General features: G+C 43.5%; 1 protein-coding gene across 3 annotated transcripts in view; it reads right to left on the reverse strand.

The window, feature by feature from the left end:
- The window catches only part of PELI1 (pellino E3 ubiquitin protein ligase 1), an 80,964-nt gene that overhangs the window by 30,343 nt on the left and 25,920 nt on the right, over positions 1-24,701 (reverse strand). The window contains exon 1 of one of the 3 annotated variants that reach the window (XM_053284396.1): positions 13,883-14,114. The exons of the other annotated variants lie outside the window; for them this stretch is intronic. The gene's annotated coding sequence lies outside the window, so the exon portion shown is untranslated. Of the gene's footprint in view, positions 1-13,882; positions 14,115-24,701 lie in introns of those variants that run through there. 3 annotated transcript variants of the gene reach the window in all.

Consider the following 24,701-nt stretch of genomic DNA (forward strand, 5'->3'; position numbering starts at 1 on the left):
ATATGAGTATCAAAAGCGGGCAGGAAGTCCCACCCTAGACGTCACTCACCTCCCTCACTGCTGCTAATGGAAGAGGCAGCATTTATCTGAAGGGGGAAGTGCCCTATGATGGCAAGTGCTTCCCCCTTCAGACAAATGCTGCCTTTTCCATTAGCAGCAGCGAGGGACGTGAGTGACGTCTAGGGTGGGACTTTCTGCCCGCTTTTGACACTAATACGTGTGTAGCAGCTGAACTCCTTAATAGGATGTATGTGTTGGAACCAGTCCATCACAGAGTGTATCTTGCTGACTTCCAACAGCCAAGTCTAAGAGCATAGCTGAGAACTGCACCCTGACATGTGCCAGATTTGGATGGAGCTAGAAGGAATGGTGGGTAAGGTCTATAGGCTAAAAACATGAAGCAAACATTTAAAACATTGCTTTAAACAATGGCAGTACCTCGCTCACTTTAATATGATATTTTCAATTTCTAAGGCCTCTTTACATTGATGTACATATGCAACTTCATTTCAATGTGCAACTTGTTAGGCAGATGTGCAACTTTGATCTCTCCAAACTGAGTGAGTGGACAGTAAAATGGCAAATGTGGTTCAATGTAAGCAGCAGAAAGTGATGCATATTGGGGCAATCCCCCCCCCCCAATTTCACATATACACTGATGGGCTTTGAGCTGTCAGTGATTGATTAAGAGAGAGAACTTGGCGTTATGGTGGACTAGGCTTGCTCAACTTTGCCCCCCCCACAACTGTTTTTGGACTACAACTCCCATAATCCCCAGCCACAGCAGTCAATAGCTAGGGATTATGGGAGTTGTAGGCCAACATCTGTGGGGGGGGGGCAAAGTTGAGCAGTCCTGTGGTGGACAGTCCAAAGCGTTGACTTAGTGGGCAACAGCTGTGAAAAAGGCCAATTCCATGCTAGGGATGGGAAAGTGTTTTGGTTTTTAAAAATGCTAATATTATAATGCCCTTATACAAATCTAAGTTATGGCCACATTTGGAGTACTGCGCGCAGTTCTGGTCACTGTATTTTAAGGAGGACATTGTTGAACTGGAAAAGGTACAGAAGAGGACAACCAAAATTATCAGGGGTCTGGAGCACCTTCCTTATGAGCCTAGACTACAGCATCTGGGGGTTTTTAGTTTGAAAAAGAGGTGACTACAGGGAGACATGATAGAGGTGTATAAAAATTAATCTAAGGAATTCTCTGCCAGGGGACGTGGTGATGGCCACTTGGTTGGCTCTAAAAGGGGCTTAGACAAACTCATGAAGGACAGGTCTATCAATGGCTACTAGTCTGGTGGCTATAGGCCACCTCCAGCCTCAGAGGCAAGATGTCTCTGAATACCAGTTACAGAGCGATCAACAGCAGGAGAGAGGGCATGCCCCCACCTCTTGCCTGTTGGCTTCCCAGAGGCATCTGGTGGGCCACTGTGTGAAACAGGATGCTGGACTGTATGGGCCTTGAGCCTGATCCAGCAGGGCTGTTAAGTTTTACTTGAGATTCAGAGTAGAAATATCTCAACTAAACTAAGGATCCATTAATTCTGGCTATTTTTCATGTGATGTTAGGAATGCCTTCTTAGCTGTATATGCTGCTTCCGAATGTGTTTAATGCAGGATTAAAAAACCCCTGAAAATTCAATTCCAAATTAAGTACACATATTTGAAGCACAGGTGTTAGAAATGTAGGAACCTGTTTAACATGTTTATACCCTGCCCTTCAAGGCATACAATTCTGTTTGCTGCCTGAGAATACACCACCACAAGAAGAAAACCACCACACACACCCCTAAGCAAAACAGACATTTTTATTTATTTTATTATTTTTACATTTATATTCCGCTCTTCCTCCAAGGAGCCCAGAGCGGTGTACTACATACTTGAGTTTCTTCTGACAACAACCCTGTGAAGTAGGTTAGGCGGAGAGAGAAGTGACTGGCCCAGAGTCACCGAGCTAGTCTCATGGCTGAATGGGGATTTGAACTCTGGTCTCTCCGGTCCTAGTCCAGCACTCTAACCACTACACCACGCTGGCTCTCATTAAAAGCAGTATCACACACCTCACAGGAGTTAAACATTGAAAATAAAAATATTTGGCCAGCATTTGAAGGATGTAATTGTGGGGCAATAGGCAAGCCTTCCAGAGAAGAGCACTGGCAGGGCATCAGAACTAAGAAGGTTCCCATTTCTGGTCACCACTTTTCTCACTTTAAATGGTGGAAGAAGCCAGAGGAGGGCTCTGAAGTTGACCATGTGCATGCATAGGCATCCCTTCAGGAGCCCATATCCCAAACGATATAGGGCTTTAAATGTTGAACACCAATGTTTTGAATCCTGTTTGGAAGCAAACTGGGAGCCAGTGGAGGTCTCCAAACCCTGATCAAATGTGTTCCTAGCAACATCCCAATTAGCAGCTACATTTTGAACTAAGTGCATTTTCCAAAAGTCTTCAAACACATTGCCATGTACAACAGAACAGTAGTCTTACCAGACCATGTTTGTCTGTCTATGAGGACCAGAGCTGATACACCAGCCTTAGGTTGGTGAAAGCGGTTCCTTACCTTGGATACCTCTTGGGCCTCCAGTGTAAAAGCTGGATTCCGCCCCCCTTTTCCTAATTTCCTTATTCTATTTACACCTGCCCTCCTTCCAAAAAGAGTTCAAAGTGGCATTCTACTTTCACACATCCCTGATGGACAGGTTGGGCTGAGAGGGAGTTATTTGCTCAAGGCTCCCCCAGGCAGATTTCTAGCTAAGTAAGCATCTAAATCTGGGTTTCTCCATATCCAAAGCCCAAACGCTAGCCATTGTTTCATGCAGACTCTCAGTATGCAGAGCAAAGACCTAACCTGCAGTCCACAACCATTTTTTAAAAACCAAACCACCACTAAAAACACTGGTACTTGCTGACAGCCTAAGTAAAGGCAAAAGCAGCAGGCCATGAATACAGCAGGAAGTTTGTTTTGTACCCGACTTACAACTCAGAATGGCCAAGTAAAACACACACAGATACCAAAATTGTATTTCTAATGAGATGCTAATTGAAACAACCAAGACTCTCAGGTTTTGGACAGTCTATTTTCAAAGCTGTGGGAAAGGCACTAAGAACACTTCTCTATGTGCAGGAAAAAGGCTATATTTGCCTACCTCATTTCCCAGACTCCACTTCTATATTGTAAGAAAGGAAAATCAGAAAAGCTGATCAAAAGTCTGCGAAGCTCCCTTCACAGGGAGCCAACAGGTTTCACTCAATTACTCCATGATCACTACAGGAACAAAGCTACCTTTTTTGTGTGAAGACAGCAGTCAGGCTTTTATGATCTACCAACTCACAATACTGGATGATGTTCTAACAATTAGGAAAAAAACAAAACCAGAGAAAGAAAGATAGTTACAGAGTGACATGGGCCAAAACACAGATTAATATATTGCTGTGTTCTTAAAAATGCTAGAATAAAAATGTGTCTTTGTGGTAAAGCTAACAGCATTTCCTTAACACAGAAGCAGCATTATGTGGCATTAGCAACTAAAGCTAGTAAGAGACTAGCCTTTCTAAAGCATTTCAACCATGGAAAATAGGTTTCACAGTATATTCTTTGAATATACTGTGTGAGTGTGCCGATTCAAAAGCAAAACCAGGAAGTTTCAGTGTCTGAATATTGCAATACATTCCCTTTCATGTTCTCCGCCTTCCAGCTCTAATCCTACAGAGAAGGCACAAAGGCCTGTAGAACTTTTAAACAAACAGATTCTGTATACACTAACCATGTAACCTTTGAACATTCCCCCTCCCCTCCCCAATTTAAGCTGCTTCACTAACTTGAAAACCAACATCATGAAATCTGAATAAAAGCTTCTCTCAATTCCACCAAAAGGCTAATCCTGATCACTGTGGAAGTATGCATCAAAAGCCTAGTTCATTAAGGTAAAATGTATTTGACCATTAAAAATAAGAAGTATTTAGTACAAGATTCAAACCTTTATAATGGCATTTAGCATTGGTTCAGATGAACTTAACAAACCAATATTGGTGCCACAGTCTATCACCAAAACTTGGTTTGTTTAGGTCCTGCCTCACCCCTCCTGCCCTCCCATGAGGGCAGTGTGGTGCAGTGGTTAGAGTGTTGGACTAGGACTGGGGAGACCTGAGTTCAAATCCCCATTCAGCCATGAAACTCACTGGGTGACTCTGGGTCAGTCACATATTTCTCAGCCTAACCTACCTCACAGGGTTGTTGTGAGGACAAACATATCCATGTACCTCTGGGTTCCTTGGAGGAAAAGCGGGATGTATAAAATAAAAAATAAAACGGAGTGCTTGATTTTGGTCGCAGCTGGCTTTGCCCTACCCTACAGCTGGCACGGCATCACTTCATCAGCTACTCTTTCCCCATTTGTCTGATTAGAAAGGGGGTATGGACTGAGTACAAGCTCCTTTGGAAACTCACATTTACTATCCACCCTTCCTCACCTTCCACAGACACTGACCAAGTCCAGTTAAGCATTTCCTACTCACTCCAAGACTAGGAGACGGCAATGCTAATGCCTCCTGGAGACACAGGCACATGAGGCACTAGAACAGGCGGTTGAAATAAACCAAGCTTCTGTGCGACATCGGAACTGGCCCTCTGTATTGGTGCAGAATAAAATGGACCCAGCTGCTTACCAGCTTGCTTTAAAAAAGTTATTTTTTAAGTTATTGCCACACATCAGCAGTCAGCAGTCTGCTTGATAGACCAAACATGGTGCAATTCTTCCCTACCAAAAGAGTTTCCCCACAACGTGATGTTGTGCCACCACAGAAGTCTCATCCTGGAAACTGTTGTTCAGACAGAACTCCTCTCACCACTCACTGGTGAGGTCACTTTTCTTTTCAGAAGAGTAAGCCAGTCAGCTGCCCTGCCCCCACCCCCGCCGACAAAATTTCTAGCCTAATGAATCACACGAGTTACCAATTCATATGTCCCTTAACCACTTTTCTGTAGACAGCATTGCTTACATCTCTTTTCCTGGATTAGACCTTAAGAGAGCCTCATTAGCAGCCTGGCAAGAGTGAGGTTACTGGATTATATGGACGCTTGTTATGATTCAACAGGTCTTCTCTTATGTTTTAGAGCGGGCCCTCCTGCAGATGTTGGCCTACAACTCCCATAATCCTTGGCTATTGCCCACTATGACTGGGGATTATGGGAGTTGTAGTCCAAAATCAGCTAGTGGCGGGGGGGGGCAACGTTGAGCAGGCCTGTTTTAGAAGATTGTTTACATGTATAGTAGTACCAAACATTTACAAAAGGAAGTGTGCTGGTACTTTATCCCACTAGCATACTTCAAAGCAGGAATTAAAATATATACAATATCATGGATATATTTAGTTCAGTGAACTGGCTACCTTGTCAACTAATGCTTGCCTTCTTAAAGTCGTTTGGTGGAAACTCAGAGGTGGGTCTTCTCTATAGCTGCTCCTGGGCTGTGGACTGCACTCCTGGCAGAAATTCGCAATCAGAGTTCATTATTGGTCTTCTGGAGAGTCCTTAAAACCTATGTTTGGCCTGGCCTTCCAGGGTTTTTAAACTGTAAATGTTTGGCTTGGTTTTCCAGAGATTTTTTAAAAAAACCTGTTTTAATTGTTAATGGTTTTGTGTTTTTATAGTTTCTGATTTTAATTGTTAATTGATTTTAGGGTTTTTTTTTATTTTAATGTAAATCATCCTGAGCCACTTTTGGAAGGGTGGTATAGAAAAATCAATAAATCAAATAATAAAGGCTCTGAACTGGTATAAAGAGTATGTTTTCCTACTGGGTTTAGCTACACTTTACTACAGAGCTTTATTTATTTACACATGACGACATGCTGGTGCTTCATTTTACAAACTCTTGCGATAAGGAGAGGATGACTTATGACACTACACAAACACTGGATGCTGTACAGTTAGTAGAAAAAATTAGTTTGAATACCTACCCAGCAATGTAAAACGAAGCCACTAATTCAATTTAAGGGCCATGCTTTAAATAAGTTATACCAAGCATTTCTACTTCTCAATGCTTACCTGGCTTACACAATATTATCAATACTTCTACCCTGGAGGGTACCTCTATTTTGACATCTTCCTTCCTCTTCTCCCCACACTCAGCCCATCCCCACTAAGACTCACTTGTTATTTCTCAGACATATCCTGAATAAATTTCATTTCTGAAGGCTTTGAATTGCATATGACTTTAAAGCTGCATTCAGCTTTTACAGTTCAGGCTGAAACGTACCTTGATTCACCCAATGTAGGCAAGATTTAAAGATAGCATCAGTAGGTGGGGAGTATAATTTTGACATCAGTAGTGCAAATTCAGCAAGATGGGGGCATTCTTGCCACTGGAAATGTACAGGCTCCACCTCTTTAGAACCTAAAATGCCTCTCATGTCCATTCTGTCAGCCAATAAAAACTCGCAAGGGGAGGGGAAGATCACATAAATAGCTCTCAAAAAGGGTTACTAACTTCTACCATATACCAGTACACATCTAAACCTAAGATCTGGTAATTTATACTTTAGAACAATTTACAATTATGCCATTAAGTTCAGAATCTGGCAAACGTGCATGTCGGGAGGGGGAGAGGAAGGAAATAATGCAAATCTGCCCCTCTCCACACCACCAAATGTCCAAAAAGGCTGGAGAAGCTATCTTCAAATATTGCTCTTGTCTTCATAACAACTGCAGGCCTATTCCACTGGTCCTGTAAAACAAGGCAAGCAGCCCTTGGATGTGATGTGTTGTACCTCTTACTGGGGTACCAACAAAACAAAAACAAAAACCACCATCTCCCCCACGAACAGTTGCCATGGTTGGTAATAGTTACACTAAAGGTATTTTCTCACTCTGGTGTTCCTGCTAGTTTAATCTGCTTTTTGAAATTCATACAGTGAGGGAAATAAGTATTTGATCCCCTGCTGATTTTGTCCGTTTGCCCTCTGACACAGAAATGACCAGGCTATAATTGGAATGGTAGGTTTATTGTAGCTGTGAGAGACAGAATAACAACAAACAAACCCTCAAAAGCCCAGTGCCCAAAAGTCAGCGATGCATTGTAGTGAGGGAAATAAGTATTCGATCCCTTCACAAAAGATGTCTTAGTACTTGGTGGCAAACCCCTTGTTGGCAATCACAGAGGTCAGACGTTTCTTGTAGTTGGCCACCAGGTTTGCACACAACCCAGGAGGGATGTTGTCCCACTCCTCTTTGCAGATCCTCTCCAAGTCAGAAAGGTTTCGAGGCTGATGTTTGACAACCCGAACCTTCAGCTCCCTCCACAGATTTTCTATGGGATTAAGGTCTGGAGACTGGCTGGGCCACTCCAGGACCTTCATGTGCTTCTTCTTGAGCCACTCCTTTGTTGCCTTGGCTGTCTGTTTTGGGTCATTGTCATGCTGGAATACCCATCCACGACCCATTCTCAATGCCCTGGCTGAGGGAAGGAGGTGCTCACCCAAGATCTGACGGTACATGGTCCCGTCCATCGTCCCTTCGATGCGGTGAAGGTGTCCTGTCCCCTTAGCAGAAAAACACCCCCAAAGCATAATGTGTCCACCTCCATGTCTGACGGTGGGGATGGTGTTCTTGGGCTCATAGGCAGCATTCCTCCTCCTCCACACACGGCGAGTTGAGTTGATGCCAAAGAGCTCGATTTTGGTCTCATCTGACCACAACACTTTCACCCAGTTCTCCTCTGGATCATTCAGATGTGCATTGGCAAACTGCAGACGGGCCTGTACATGTGCTGTCTTGAGCAGGGGGACCTTGCGGGCACTGCAAGATTTCAGTCCTTCACAGCGTAGTGTGTTACCAATTGTTTTCTTGGTGACTATGGTTCCAGCTGCCCTGAGATCATTGACAAGTTCCCCCCGTGTAGTTCTGGGCTGCTTTGTCAGCGTTCTCATGATCATTGCAACTCCACGAGGTGAGATCTTGCATGGAGCCCCAGACCGAGGGAGATTGACAGTTATTTTGTGTTTCTTCCATTTGCGAGTTATCGTGCCAACTGTAGTCACCTTCTCACCAAGCTGCTTGGCGATAGTCTTGTAGCCCAGTCCAGCCTTGTGCAGGTCTACAACCTTGTCCCTGACATCCTTCGACAGCTCTTTGGTCTTGGGCATGGTGGTGAGTTTGGAAGCTGAGTGATTGCTTGCTTCTATGGACAGGTGTCTTTTATACAGGTACTGTAACAAGCTGGGATTAGGAGCACTCCCTTACAGAGGGTGTTCCTCATCTCAGCTCGTTACCTGCATATAGTGAAAAGACACCTGGGAGCCTGAAATCTTGCTGGTTGATAGGGGATCGAATACTTATTTCCCTCACTACAATGCAAATCCATCGCTGACTTTTGGGCACTGGGCTTTTGAGGGTTTGTTTGTTGTTGTTCTGTCTCTTACAGTTACAATAAACCTACCATTCCAATTATATCCTGGTCATTTCTGTGTCAGAGGGCAAACGGACAAAATCAGCAGGGGATCAAATACTTATTTCCCTCACTGTAGGTACAACAGGAGTTTATATCCACACCAAAAGTGGATATATCATGTCTCCTTTACTGACCAAGCAGAGCATGCAGGACTGAAGCTCATGAACCAAGAGCTGGAAATGGGCTGCCAAATTATTTTAAAATAAGGAAAAAAGATGGATACAAAGTAAAGTCCGGGGGGGGGGAGAGAGCTTTTGTTACCCCTGCCAGGTGGTCTGCAAAGTGCCATCCCAGAGAACAGTGTAGAGTTGCCTCATCTCTTGCTCAGAAAAAGGAAAAACACACCAGCATCCCTTTCCTTTGGCATGATTTAGAGATCATAACCAACAGAATCTGAAGCTGGGGTTAGGGACAGCAGAGAGCTTTATCCTGCTTTCTGTGGAATAGCTTGAAGTAGTGTGTGACTTTCTGAACCCCCTTGCCCAACCCACAGCCTCCTGCAACCTTCCTAGCCTTTCCCCATAGCTCAACAGGACCCACATTCCCTTGCTTGAGGACAGCTGAAGCAGCCTCTCTCCCTCTTCCTGCCATTTGTAAAGGCAGGGGAGGGGAGCAGGACAAGGAAGCATTTGGAGTATCTCACACCTCTGCTTCGTGTCCCCCCACCCCTTTGCAGAGAGAGGCCGAGGATGGATAATAGCTGTGGCAGAGGCACCGGCCTATGGAGTGATTGGTGAGATAGGCACCAGGGGGGGCCATGGAGGCCATGATATACTGGCAACAAACATTCTAATGGCATGATGTGCCTAATGGTATTGGCTTTACTTGCAAAGCTGGGCAAGAGGAATGGAGCTGAGTGGAATATTTCCTATCCTGGCTAGTGGATGCCAGTTGGAAAAAGTTGGCTTTAACCTTTTGACGTCCTTAATAAGCTGGGCCTTGCATACATTGAGTGATATAAAGGTAAACAGGAAGCTGCCGTATATCAAGTCAGACCATTGAGCCATCTAGCTCAGTACTTTCTACTCTGACGGGCAGCAGCTTTCCAGGGTTTCAAATGGAGACTTCTCAGTGCTACGTGGAGATGCCAGGGATTGGATCTGGGACTTTCTGCATGCCAAGTGGATGCTTTGCCACTAAGCTACAACCCCATCCCCTTGCCTGATTTCCTGGAATGCCCACTCAAGAATCCTATCAGCACGGCTGGTCTGAATGCTAAGAGCACACAGAGAACAGTTCATGGTAGATGCCATTTAAAAAAACCCTGCCAAAAAGATTCAGAGCTCTACTGAACAGATTTCAAAAGCAGTCTTCTGTTGTGGTAACACAGGGCTAAGCAAGGTAATCTGTGGGACCAACTTCTATATTACATTCCATTTCAATTTCAAATTTCGTTTTGAGTTCTCACATGCCCAGACTCTCTAAAAACTGGATAATACAAAATCTAAATAAAATATATTTTAAGAAAAAGCCTCAGAACATTTTTGCTGTTATGAAGAGGCAACAGCTGATCCTCCTCTGAGGGAACCATAACACCATCCTACATATTATCTGTGATGTTCTCAGCTTCCCACACACAGTGTCTCAGAATTACATGTATCTTTTTGCACAAAGTGGCTATTTTAAAGCTGCCTGTGTGACATTACCTTCAACTGACAGTATTTCTCCAGGTCAATGTAGAACCAGTCTTCCCTTTGCTTTGCTCACTCTCATAAAATGAACCGAGTCTTGTAATAAAACTAACTACACCAAACCATTTTCTAGCTCTTTACAAGACCTAAGGATCACTTGCTGCAGAATCAGAGCACGTCATATGATTATTATACCAGGAAGTAAAAAGGTCCTGCCTTCAGCTCTTGCCATTGGACAACTTAAGGACATAAGAGCTCTACTAGAGGTGACAAAGGGTCCATCTAGCCCAACATCCTGTTGCCAACCATGGCCAGCCAGATGAAGGAAACCTACAGGAAATGCATGAAAACAGCAGGGGGTCCCCATCCCCCATCAATGGGAATCCCCAGCACCTGGTATTCAAAACTAGGTGGTGTCTAGACATGTGGATTCATTTAACATACATGACAAATTACAGGTGATAGACCTATCATTCATGGATGTATTTAACCTTTTTTTAAAGCAAATGGCCATTCCTGTGGTTGAATTCCAAAAGGTGACTATGCAATCTGTGAAATAGGGCTTTCATTTGTCTGTCCTGCCCAATTTCACCAGGTGACTTAACGTTTAATATAAGAGAGTTCTTGTTCTACCTACATTACTGAGACTACAAGTGTGCTGTTTCGGTTAAAAGCAAAAAAGGTGGTTGACAGCCAGACTACCATTGCGTGCACAGAATTACATTTTGCATGCCTAAAAGGGGAAGGGCTATTTTGGCCAATCCCTGCTCCCATGCCTCCCAAACATACATCCCCAAACGACTGTTTCTGTAACACTCAGGGGCAAAGCAGAAGGTGGTCCCCTTCTGGCAAAAATTGCCCCTCCCCCATTGTACACATGAAACACTATTTGGCATGTGCCATGTTATTGGCTTGTAACTTTATCATCCTACCTCCTCTCTGTGCAGCGGGGAAATTACTTGACTAGCAAATCAGAGATTGCTGGTTGGTATCCCCACTGGCATGTTTCACAGGCTATGGGAAACACCTAAATTGGGCAGCAGCAATATAGGAAGATGCTGAAAGGCATCATCTCATACTGAGTGGGATATGGCAATGGTCAACCCCTCCTGTATTCTACCAAAGACAACCACAGGGCTCTGTGGTTGCTACGAGTTGACACCAACTTGACGGCACTTTACCTTTACTCTCTGTACATGTGAAAGATAATTGCTTTAGAAATTAAAATGGAGATTTTCTTATACTCCTGTCACCTATTCAGCTTAAAAAGTGGCTTTGCAAATGAGATATAAAATATATGGCAATTAACACAACAGTATTCAAAATAATGTCAGCACGCAAAATAAATTGGATCAGGAGTTCTCAAACTTGGGGGTGTGTGTGTCCCAAACAACTCAGGAGGACAAGGGTCTTACCTAACATGTCCAAAGTGTGGAGGAAGTCAGGGACTATGAGAAGCAGACAGACAGAAGTCGAAATACGACTTGGCTCCTCTGCCGCTCACAGCCAAGGGCAGGCACAGCAGTGGGACTTCTTTGGCTGATGGGCCTGGGGAGAGTTCCATCTTGGGAGACACCTGCTAGAGCTCATGTAGTGCGTGGCCAGAAAAGCACCATTGCTGTGCTGCCCTTAGCTTTGTGAGCAGTGGAGGATCCAGCTGGTTTCCAACTCCTGCCCGCCTCCCTATACCCTGGAGAAGTCAGAGCAGCTCTTTGATTAAGTTCTCAACAGTGTCTCTTCCTGAATTCTGGATTAGTGTGCAGGCCGAGTACAAAGAATGAAGTGAGACAGCCATGGAAATACTGACTCCTTTTGATTAGTTCCTACTTGTGTGAATCAAGAGTTTTCAGCAGTTGCTGCTATAACAAACAAATATCTAGTGAAAATAACATGGAGCCAAGTAGGTGCAAGCAAGCTCATCATCATGCAAAAAAGTAAATGGGCTTTATTGCTCTCTACTTCTCAAAACAATGACCGACATTCTGACTAACAGAGAGACAGAGAGAGAGTGTGTGTGTCTAAGATCTACGAAACACTAGCTCATGCGCTGGACTGATGTGCTTCCAAAGCATGGGCACTCTCACTCTTATGGAAGAGCGCAAATACTTTTGGGAGCTCTGGAAGTGCTCCGCTAGACTGGAAACATATTGCTTGACCATCAGCAACACTTTTCTGGTCTACACATTAGTCAAGATGTCAGCCAGTAGCTTTAAACATGGGTGTATGTGTGTGGGGGTGGGTCACATAGCTTTATATATTATTTTTAGGGGGTCACAATATCAAAAGGTTTGAGAACTCCTGGATTAGATCATAAGGCCTCAACTTACTACACACCTCCCCAAATTCAATGATGAAAATGATCAAAGTCACATAAATACAGATAGAAAAATAATCTTATTTTAAACTGGAGTAGGGGTTGAGAAGTCTAGGGTGGTTCTGGGTTGTTTTTTGCACCCTCTTGACCCAAGCAAGGAGGCCTGCATGAATACTCTTGCAGTACTATTTAGAAATCAGCATTTTTTAAAAGTGCTGTTCTTAATACTGAAGAATCCTAGAAACAGCTTTCTTTTTGCCTTTACAGAAAGAACCTGTACCTGTTATTCCCTCTTCCAGTGTACAAGTTTTATCCATTTGCCATTTGAGAGAGTGTGCACCTATATTTGTCTAAAACCTACACGCAAACTTATTCTGCATTCTACAAGTCATGACCCAGGCCACACAGGGTCCCACTGTACATGTGCGGCAGCCTCCAAAATAGCCACTGCACCAGAGAACAGGCCCGGAAAGGGACGAAGACTGCCCAAACTGGGCAATTTTTGCATAAAGGCAGGCAGAAGGGGGGACCTGCACAGACCCCGCCCCCCACCTCAGAGAAACCCCCCAGAGGGGATTAGTTAAAAGAATGTTGTTGTTTTTTTAAGTCAGCAAACTGACCTGATGGCGGGGGGGCGGGGGCAAAACCAAACTGGCCCAGTACGGTTCAAACTCGAACCGAACCAGGCCAGATGGTTTTGTGCACACTCCTACTAGGGGCTGAGTCGCTCAACTTTTGGAAACCCACTGACCCAAAAATTAAGCAGCATGTATTTAAAAAAATCTCTATTGATTATTGCAGCAGCAGAAGCAAAGCCATCAATTCTGTCAAGAAAGGAAGGTTGCTAGAATTCTTTAGTCAGTCATTTATTGTAGGGTAGGGAAAATATCAATACTTCTAATGCTCAGGCACTGGCCATAAGGTTCAATAATGTTATGAACATGAAAAAACACCATTCTAAATTTTCTAGTATATCTGACTTTTGTTTTTAATGCAGTAGATTCCAAGTTTAAACAGATGGTTTTTGTTGTTTTTTTAGATCATTAACAAATCAGAACTATACAGTAGTTTCATTTGGAAATATTTTTCAATTGCCTCCTCCCCTATCCCCAGTTTTACACATTTCCTCGGAAGCATTCAGATATCCAAACTAGTCTCTCTCTCTCATGTTCTACCTGGAAGTGAGTGAGTGAGTGAGTGTGTGTGAGTGAGAGAGAGAAAGAGAGAGAGAGAGAGAATATGACCAATTCTACCCAATTTTGATGGAATTTACTCATCAATAATTAGGTGCTAGGATTGGGGCTGTAATGAGCAGGCTAGACAGCTTACGGATTGAAACTCTTCAATTTCAGGTTGGAGCTGATGAAAGGCTGCCATTCACCCCATGACAAACATTAAATGTATATTTGAGCTATTCTTTGTTCACTCAAGAGACTCTTTTCTGGGGACAGAAATCTCAATCTGACATCACAACAAAGACACTTACCTGTGCCTTCTAGCCCTGTGTTTCCCCCCTGCCAGCAGAGTGAAAAAGAAGTCCACCTTTTTTTAAAATTAAAAAAAAGAGAGAGAAAAATACAATCCACAGGTATGCTTTCAAGAGACCAACAGCCAACTCAGAAGCTCGACTCTGTCTTGCTCTGTGCTTTCACTTAAGCTATTGGAGTTATACATGCCGACTTGAAAGGAGGCAGGCCCTGAGTTACGCAAGCTAGGTAAACACTTGACAGAAGTCTGATCCCATTGGTTAGAGTCAGAGCTGGCATCTTGCTTACCTTCCCAAAATTAATCTCTGACTCCAAAAGGAAGAAAAGGAAGTGGAGGCAGGGTGTGGAACCGTCCCCCCCCCCCCAAAAAAAACCCCCACATACTGAATCCCCAGCAGCTTGTCAGGATTGGAGTCTTGGAGAGAGAAACTGTTCTATTACCTTGTCAGCCTGTGTTACATAACTGTACCCATACAAGCTACACTATGGGCTTTTTAAAAAAATAAAAAAATAAAAATTAGCATTTACTAGACCAACTAGCTTTCTTCACCTCCCACATCATCAGCAATTCTCTCACACAGTAGGTATTAGATCAGCAGTAGAAATGCTTCAGGCACAGGCTGTTTTGAATCAGAGATACATCACGACATTCACACACACACACATGGCCAGCTAAATCCACCTAATTTTAAAGTGAATATTCATTTTAAGGTACCATCCATATTGCTCCAGGTTTTATGAACGGAATGCTCTTTTTCAATCTAACAGATCCCCTTACAGTACAAATGAGGCCTCTTGGGCTTTCCTTCTCCTCTCTGCTCATCTATCCCAGGGCAAGATCTACTGCAAGGTAGAGTGAAGAGGGATTATTGACAGATCAGTACAGGGGCCATATGGATTGCACAGCTGACTCAAACCAATCTGAATGTGAGGGTGTCCCTGGGCGGACAACAAGGTGCCTGCCTTTTCTAGGCCTTTGGCTACTCCTTGGGTTGTGCACTACACCACCAAACCAGAAGTGCAATGAACCAATCATATTTTTAGAGTTGGGAAGCCAGTCCCAAAGGAAGTTTGTATCTAATTTTTTAGACACATCGCAACTACTCTCAGCTAACTTAGAGATAGTGGTATCACATTTGCTAGCCACAGGATTCAGAACAGATTTACATGAAGATGAATTAAATAATCCCTTAAATATACACAAAGTTTAAGTTTACATTTGAAGGCTTTAAGTCAAAACCAGCACTTTTTTTCCATTTCATCTTAGCTGAATCAATCCAGATGACACCTATCCATTTATATCAATGTATTATAAATTCACACAATTAAAAAAAAAAACAAAATTAAAATTTGAAATAAAATTTGCTTCTTTTGATCTAGCCCTAAAGGCAATCAGTGCATCAAAGGCAAGTCAACAGACCTGCCTGGAGTGCTAGTGCCCTGAAGGCAACATGCAAACTAAATGAAAGCTTTTATTGTGAAGTAAAAGTGCAGTAAACTAGATTCCTTGTATGAATAAACCCTTGGTTAATATAAGCAATTCTACTGAGGTCAGTAGGCATAAGCCTGGTGTTCCTTCACCCCACCCCTCCACTGCAGGTAGTGAGAAAGACAAGTCAAGGCTGCCAACCTAATCGGAATGGAAGCAGAGACTGACTACACCCACCTGATCTGGGTGTAGGTGATTACACCAGGTGCAAGACAGTAGAGGAACAGGCCCAGTGAGTTAGGTGAGACACACTGTAACTAGGGTAACAGCAAAATAGGACTTGATACAGAGACACACCAGAGTAGACCAGCACCTTCAGAATGAAGATGATCTGTGAAGAGATCATCTTCATCCTGAAGGTGCTGACCTACTCTGGTGTGTGTCTGTATCAAGTCCTATTTTGCTGTCACCCTAGTTACAGTGTCTCTTGCCTAACTCACTGTATTAGGCAAAACTTTCCCTTCCACTTAGAACAGTTTATAGAACAAGGATCAGACTAGGGATGTACACAAAGAGATGGGGTGTGTGTTCCTTTAAGGGGCAGGGAGGGTGCCCTAACCTGCCCTGCCGCTTTCCCCTCGCCGGCGCTCTCCCCAAAACCCTTGGTGCAGGGCTGCAGTGTACCTCCTTACAATCCTGGTCAGTGTCATACCGGAAGTGACCGACGCCTGTGTGCGCCCCACCCCAAAACCTCGGCCTTATTTATTCAAAGCACTTTTCAGACATTAGGGGTAGAATCTTGTATCTGTTGAGAAAGCCAAAATATTCAGTCTAACAAAAACCCACAGAAACTGCACAGCCTGCATACCAGCTACTATCTTGCATATTCTACTCTGAAATCACAATGCCGATCTTTGTTTCATGTACTATATAGTTGTGGTGGGCAATGCTCAGTTGCATTCACCAGCTTAATAGAAAAATTTGCAAACTCCTTAAGCCTTCATTATTTGGCCTACTACAAAACAGGTACACTCTTAATTAGGAATGTGCAAAGAGGTTCAACATCGAATCGGTTCGGTTTGACTGATTGGGGTGGAACTGAATGACCCCCCCTGTTTGGTCTGAGCCTGGACCGAACCCCCCTAGGGGTTCGTGAATTTTTTTTTTAATCTAATTTTATTTTAAACCTACCCCCTCCAGGAGAGTTGTCTGAGGCAGCGGGGTGGTGGTGTCCATGAAGGTCTCCCCTCCCCCGCTGGCCTCCCTTAGTCCATAAATTTGGCCATTTGACTGTTCTTTGGCCAGTTTTCAGCCTTTCCCCCCCAGTTCTCTGCATGGCCTGGCATGCCCCCGACCCCCCTCCTGGTTTTTGGCCTCCCCCCAGGTAAAGCAGCCATTTCAGAGGCTGCTGTGCCTGTGCAATTGGCCTCTGCATGGCCTGGAATGCCCTGAACCCCTGAGCCTCCTTAGACAACACCCCCGGAGGGAGTAAGTTAAAAAATTTTTTCTTTTCTTTTTAAAAAGCTAGGTTCATGAGGGTGCTGGACCAAACTGACCCGGTCTGGGTCCAGTTCAGACTCAAACTGGACCAGCTGGTTGTATGCACATCCCTATTCTTAATTTCCCATTTTTGCTATTTTTATTAGCATTGTGATCAGTGGTCTCTAACTGATTCATCTGTGTGTGCAATAAACGTTGTTCTGAGCAGCAATATCAAGGCAATGTGTACGTACATGCATTCAGAGTGGGGCCTTCTTGATTCAACCTGAACGGGATCTAAAATAATGATTTAGAGCAGACATCAAAATCCACGTGAGCACACTCATACGCCTTAGAAGGAACACTGATTGCGATACTGACCCACTACTGAACTAGTTTAACCAGCATTACTTGGGTTAAATTAGAAATGATATCTACAGATGTATACCAGATACCAGTTTGGCAGGCTTTGTTGTCACACTACTATATGTAATAAATGCACTACTGTGCACACAATGTGGCACGTCAGTGCAGCTGGACACCAAGAGGGGCCAAAAAAAAAAAAAGCGCAAAGGGGGCAAAAATAAAAACAAAAGGACAGTATCTTATTCTCCAGGTCTCCTGCAATGCCCCCACAAAACAGTCAAAATATAAGAGCCACAAAATGGCTCTCTGCTGGAAAATGGCAGCTGGAAATGACAACAGAAGTCATTTCTGGGTCATTTACGGCCACTAAAAACTGAAGATAGGCCTATTTTTCTATCTGTGGATAATAAAACTAGGTCTCTAAGATCAAATCACGAATACGCTAGACCACAGATGCGGAATACGTAGATAACGAGGGCCATCGGCATTTGCCATCAGCAATCCCAAGACATTTTAGGTTTTAATATTGGAGAAATAAACATCCATATTAAGTTCTATGAAACCTCGATAATGATAAATTGAGGCTCAAGTTTTTATAAGATACTAGAACACTGACACTTTTTTCTGTTTCAATTTAGATAAGTTTTAAGCTAGTATTGTCAGTAGTAGTAGCTTCCAAGAAAATCAGGAAAATGTACATTCAGTTGCCATGTCATGGAGATCACCCAATACAAGATTACAACGTTCACTTGGCTCTTGACTGCGTCTCCCCTGTAATTTTATAATTGTAGTAATACAAGTGAATGTTATCAGCTGCACCACTTACACACACTTATTTCACTCGGCGAACTTGTTAGCCGTTTTGTCCCTTGGTATTAAAAAAAGAGCGAACAACAGTTTCCAAACTCTGGAGTTAATACTGTGATTTAGCTTAGTAGAAGAAAAAGCCTTTTGCAACATTTATGTTTGGATCAAACCACTTTAAAAACCAAGAGAATACTACCACAAAAAGGTTGTCCAAATGACTACATATGTTTAGTAACTTTCATTAGCGGGATTTTAATTATGGTTTCCTGGCAAGTCGGAATTTACTAATGCCATATTCCCAAGTACATGCTCTTGGGCAACCGTCAAGTTTACTGCCAGGAACTAGCATGCACCTTACTCTCCATCCTCTCTACCTGTATCTGATGCTAAAATTGCTCCTAGAGGTCTATCATCAGCTACTAGTTGGAGGGCTAAAGGCCACCTCCAGCCTCAAAGGCAGGATGCCTCTGAGTACCAGTTGCAGGGGAGTAACAGCAGGCGAGAGGGCATGGCCTCAACTCCAGGCTGTAGGCTTCCAGTGGCATCTGGTGGGTCAGTGTGTGAAACAGGATGCTGGACTAGATGGGCTTTGGGCCTGATCCAGCAGGGCAGTTCTTATGTACTGTATGCTTCTTCAGTGAAGGACACTTTGTACGTGGTACTTGGCTCCCTGTCAGTCCCAGCACAGCCTTCTGATTCCTTGGTAACAAATTATTATGAGTTTTGTTTCCTTGGATTGCTGGTGATTTGATTCACTTAGTCTAGTTTTTTGAACAGCAAGGCCGCACTGAGTGAGAGTAGCCAGATGTATATCAATTCAGTATAGGCAACATGTCAAAAAAACTGCTTGATTTTTGTTTTCTACATCAAAACACATGATACGGATACAGCACTGTGGGAACGATTTCATCCTTCTGTTATATGGCACACACTGGAAAGATATATGACATTTTTAAATCAGCCACCAAGTGAGTAGATGCTTACACCATTCTTGTTTTGTGCTGTTCAGTACCATTCCAATCAAGCTACCTAATGGCGCAGCAGGGAAGTAACTTGCCTAGTGAGCAAGAGGTTGCCAGTTTGAATCCCTGCTGGTATGTTTCCCAGACCATGGGAAACACTTATATCAGGTAGAAGTGATATAGGAAGATGCTGAAAGGCATCAACTCATACTGCACGGGATATGGCAATGGTAAACCCCTCCTGTATTCTACCAAAGAAAACCACAAGGCTCTGTGGGGCGCCAGGAGTCGACACCGACTCGATGGCGCAACTTTACTTTACCATTCTGGCCACCTTAATTATTCTCTGATCATCTCCCACATCACCACTTTAAAAACAACCAACAAGTGAATCTTTCAAGTGTCTGACAAGCCCAAGTAGATAATGTGTGACCACCTAGAAGACACACTTTTGGCATGCAGTGGATCTGGGAGAAGAGTAGCATTTGTCATTAGAATGGTAATGTGTATCATTTCCTCATTGAGTGCTTTTAGGTACAGGAGTACTCTTACAAGTTGCTTCTAAGGAATGTGGAAAGCTGCACCAAAGTCTCTACAATGCTGGATTACTTACAACTTTACACACAGGCATCTGGCCAGCAGTTCCTTTATTGCTTCTAACTGGGAGTAACTGCTTCAGCTAGTAAATGCACAGCCACCTCTCTCTCGAAATTATGACCCTGCAACTGATGGGAGTTATACTCCAACACATCTGGGGACCCAAGCTGGAGAACTCCTGTTGTAAAGTTAGTTGCATAGATGTTATGGGGAACAATCACAGATTGAGATCTTATGTTTAGGCTTAATTACTTCTAAAGGAGGAGTTCAATATCTTGCATTACATCTTATTTATATGATGCCCTAGAGGTCAAAAGATCTTAAATCAAGGAGTCCAGTGTTTCCTCAGGAATACTCAGATGTTTGTTACTACAACTCTCAGCATCCCCAGCTACAATCGCCTTTCCTTGGGGATTCTGGGAGTTGTACAACACCACCTGGGAATCCCTGTTAGAGAACACTGAAGGCATCTCAGGATATTTGAGCCATGTAATAATAATAAATACTTAGCACCTCTATAGGACTATTGTAATGTCTAGAGCACTTCACACAAATTGTCTTGTATTCTTTAAGCATGTGCTCTTCAAAAACAATGACATTTTGCCAGCCTTCACGTGAAGTTTGGGGTGGGGGTTTACCTCAAACGTTTCATTATTCTCAGAACACATTTATTTAGTAAGTGGCACTTAACAACATTTAACGGTTCTTGGTACTATCCTTCTCCCCGCTTTTATTTTTGCTTGCCTAAGGCCATCTCTTGAGTTTCATCTATCAATGGATATTAGCCATGATAAAGGCAAAGCAAAACAGAACTTCTAGGGCAGGGGTGGGCACCCTTGGCTTCCCAGCCATTGCTGAACTACAACTCCCATCACCCCCAGTTGCAGAACCAAGGTCGCCCACCCTTTCCCTAGGCAATATTCTCCTGAATGCCATTGCTGGGAACACAAAAAGGTAGTCTTCACTGCCCTGCTCATGGGTTTCTTAGAAGCCACTACTGTAAACAAGATGCAGGACTAAGTAAACCCTTGGTCTGATCCCAGCAGATCTCCTTGGTCTGATCTTCTATTTGAACCAGGAGCTTCCCACTTCATTCTCACTCTCTTAGCCATTACACCAGCTCTGCACTTGCACTAAGCTGTGAGCTCTAATGGCTGCAGACTAGAGACAGTGGCCATCGTACATTATACAAGGGTTAACCCCACTCAGCAGCCTCCCTTTTTTAAAATACCCCATCTAGTTATGGATATATGAAACTACCTTATATGGAGTCAAACCATTGGTCCATCTATCTAGCCTATGGCTCATCTTGTCTAAGAGCTGCAGCTCGTCAGTGATCTCAGGCAGAGGTCTCTCCCAGAGAACTGGAGATGCCAGGAAGGACTTAAACCTGGCTCATTCTGCATACCACCCACATGCTCTATGACGGAGCTACTACCCATTTCCACTGGGAGGGAGCATTATATGGAATCCTTTGTCACTATTTTCATCTCACTATAAGTTACCTAATGGCACAGCAAGATGACTTGATTAGCAAGCCAAAGGTTGCCAGTTTGAATCCCCGCTGGTAACACCTATGTCGGGCAGCAGCAATATAGGAAGATGCTGAAAGGCATCATCTCTTACTGTGCGGGAGATGGCAATGGTAAACCCCTCCTGTATTCTACCAAAGACAACCACAGGGCTCTGTGGTCGCCAGGAGTCGACACTGACTCGATGGCACACTTTACCTTTATCAGCCATTTTGCTAGTTTTCTTGCAACTGCAGATTTAGTTTCAACATTCACTGGAAGTTGAAATATGACTGGCAGAAGCATGATGAGGAAGGAGGTGCCTGTCATTCTGCAACTTCACCCACTTTAATTGGCCAGAACATATGGGCAAGTGTCACTTTTTCTGGACAGCTGTATTTTAAGAACTGTGTTCCTCAAACAATAACAACAACAAAAAAAGGACTTTATTATTCACAACTCTTTTCAACACATTCTACTTGCCTGAGCCACTATTTAACCCTTTGCCATGAAAACAAATCAGAAATGGTAGCTGCTTATGCACAGAACCAAACATTTAATCTTGCCAGAATTTCTTACATTTGAAACAGGTTTCCCTGCAAGTAAGCCTTTTTGCCATTAGTCAGCATAGTAATTCCTGATCACAGTGCCACAAGAGGAAAAGGTATAAATCACTCACTTCTCCCCCAAATGAAACCAAAAGCAAAACAAAGAGGAGGATGCTGGAGATACCTGTATAAAGACTAGGTATGTCCAATTCTTCCCTTTCCCTAACACGGTCAGTCGTAAACAATTGAGATATTTGAAATAACCTACAACGCACACACAGCACAACCCTGAAAGGCAGAGTACATGGACACTCAACCCCCACAGTTATGACTCCACCATGCTTTCACCACCCACCTCTTCAGCCTTCTCAAAGTAAGATTTCCCCAGCAACTGTGCAGGAGGTAAGGCCTACATACCACCTGCTCCAAGACTGCGGCAGCAGAGAACTCCTACTCATTCCTGATGCCTGGTGAAAGGACAGCAGATCTGACTGTGCCTCTGGTCCCTACCTCCACAGTACATAGAATGAGACATAGCAAGGACATGCAGCACTGGGGCCACACAGTATTTGAATTATTATGCCATCTTATAATCTATGGGGAAAAGGGCGAAGACAACCAACATCCGTGCTGTGGGCTATGCGAACATTCAACTTAGTGGACAGAGATATACTAGGTTTTTCCATCTATGAGAAATACCATACATACCTAGTGGCCATCACCATATTAAACCCCTATAAAAGCAACTGAAAAGGGCTCCCTCATGGCAGCCCCCACACATGGAAGCTGTAACATTTGGATTAGTCCACAGTTGCTACTTGTTTCTCAAGCACCAGATAGAAACAGTGTCCGAGTCATTGTTTTTATGACTATGAAAACATGAGGCAGCACAAAAATGGCTATTTTCAATCTAGGGTTTATACAATGTTGCTCTGAAGCAAGCAGCGAAATCAGTATTTAAACAGAATTATAGACAGCCACCTTTCCCCCGGGGTCTAAAAACCTGTTTGCAGCACAACACAAACATCTAAATCTCAAAAAGTTAAGTGAAATGGAGTACAATTCCACAGGTGGCCTTTCAAGTTGTTTCAGAGGAATGCAGCCTTCAGGAATTCCTGAAGGAAACTCTAGGAACTATTTTATTTGTCTGCATGCTCCAGAGATCCTAGGGGACTCCACAGGCCTCTCTGGCTACTAAACAAAAAGCCAGAGCAGTCAGCCAAACCATTCTTGTTTGGGCTTAGGTATGTTTGCAAAGCCTTAAGCAGCTGTTATGATAGATTCTGCGAACTTTTGCTCCAGTTCCAAACTCCATTAGAGCAAAGCTGGTAACAGGAAGGAGAAACAGAAGAAGGTAGCAGGCTGAGACATTGCTTCTGCTTCAAATGCACTGGTGGTGGTGGGTTTATTTAAGCAGTGGAAGGAGACTGATCTATTGCATCTTATCAGCACTGTAAGCCACTCTGGGGACTTTGGTCAAGAGGCATGATAGAAATCTACAACACAAATATAGGACACTTAGGTGAAAGTTAAAATGCTCCTCAAGCCATATTTAAGAGTGGGCAAACAGCTCAATTTTTTAAACAATAAGAAATCCAGTGGACCTGAAACTACATAACTACTCCTTTCATGTTTATTTTGACTGAATTTGGATTTTTCTTTTTCCAGAATCTAGAATGCTTATAACAAACTCAGAACAGGATTGTCAACAATGGAGTATGGAAAGTGACGCAGACTGAAGCTTGTGGACAAACACAAGTTCCTAGCAGTTTGTGCCATTTCTAGCATAAATGGTTAGCAAAATCCACCAGAATGATTTCTTGATTTCTTTCAGCAATCATGAGCATTATAGCTCAGGATGAGGCTAGAGGCCATATACCTAACTCCTTTATCATTACATTTTATAGGCTCTTTTAAATGTCTAGGTTCCCAGAATAAGTTTCAGACAGACAAACAGGCGCTTCACATGAGTAGTGTGAAGCACAATGAGGGCTTGTGTGGGGAAAGCGGGCTTGACCCGCACACAAGCAGGGAGCTCACCCTGGGTGGCCAAATCGGTTGCCCACACAATTACCAGCTCTGTCATGAGCCAATTGGGGCGACAGGGATCAGGGGCCACCCAGCCCCCAGAAATCCCAGAATGCCCCACTTGAGTGCGCAGGGCATTCTGGGGAGACGCTGACACCAGGAAGCTTGTTGTAGCCTCCCGGTCGGGTGTCTTCTTGTGAGTTGCCATGGCAACTCACCATCACAAAAATAGGGTTAGAGGAGCTAACCTTGTTTAAGGGAGGGGGGCATTTTAGAGAGCTGGCCGCCGGGAGCTGCAAGCTGCATAGCACCTGTGGCGACACACAACCAGCCAAAAACAGAGATGGGCTCCCTTAGCCTGGTTTTGGCTGGCCATGGGAATAGCCTCAAGGGATTGAAAGTGTCTGTGTACATTTGAAAAAGGCTTGTTGGCATTATGTGGACTTCTAAATAACTGATTTTAAAATTAGCATTACTACAAAAGAGAAGCACGAGCTTCTCTTCCAAACCTCACGTCAGAGTTACAAATAGGGATATTTGCTACATGGAGATAGCATGTAGCCTTAAAGCCCTTTATTTTTCCTAAACACGCATTACATTCCCCCCCTAGCTAATCAGTTGATAGAAAAGGAATTAGGAATTGAAGTGAGAAAGAGTAAGGGATTCCCAAGGCATTCTCACCCAGTACCCATTCAGTTCCAAAGAACCAGAATGCAACAGATTTATTTATTTATCTAACACATTTATATACCACCCTATATAAAATCTCAGGGCAGTTAACCCAAATAGCCACTAAAACCCAAGATTCATATTAAAAAGTTTAAAATAACCACAAATACAACTTTAAAACTTTATATCATCATAAGCTAAAAGCCCGATTAGTTTTCAAAAGTTATTTAAAAACAACCACAGATGGGAAGATTCTGATTTGCGAGTGTGTTCCAGAGCCTCGGGGCAACCCTAGAGAAGGCCTGGTTGTGGATCACCACTAAATGAGCCATTCCATTACCTCAGGACCTGCAGTATGGAAAAGTTCTAAATTACAAGGGCTCCCATATGTTAGTGTTAGAGAGGGCAAAAGTATACATAGT

This window comes from Hemicordylus capensis, chromosome 1 (genome assembly GCF_027244095.1).
Source record: "Hemicordylus capensis ecotype Gifberg chromosome 1, rHemCap1.1.pri, whole genome shotgun sequence".
NCBI lineage: Eukaryota > Metazoa > Chordata > Lepidosauria > Squamata > Cordylidae > Hemicordylus > Hemicordylus capensis.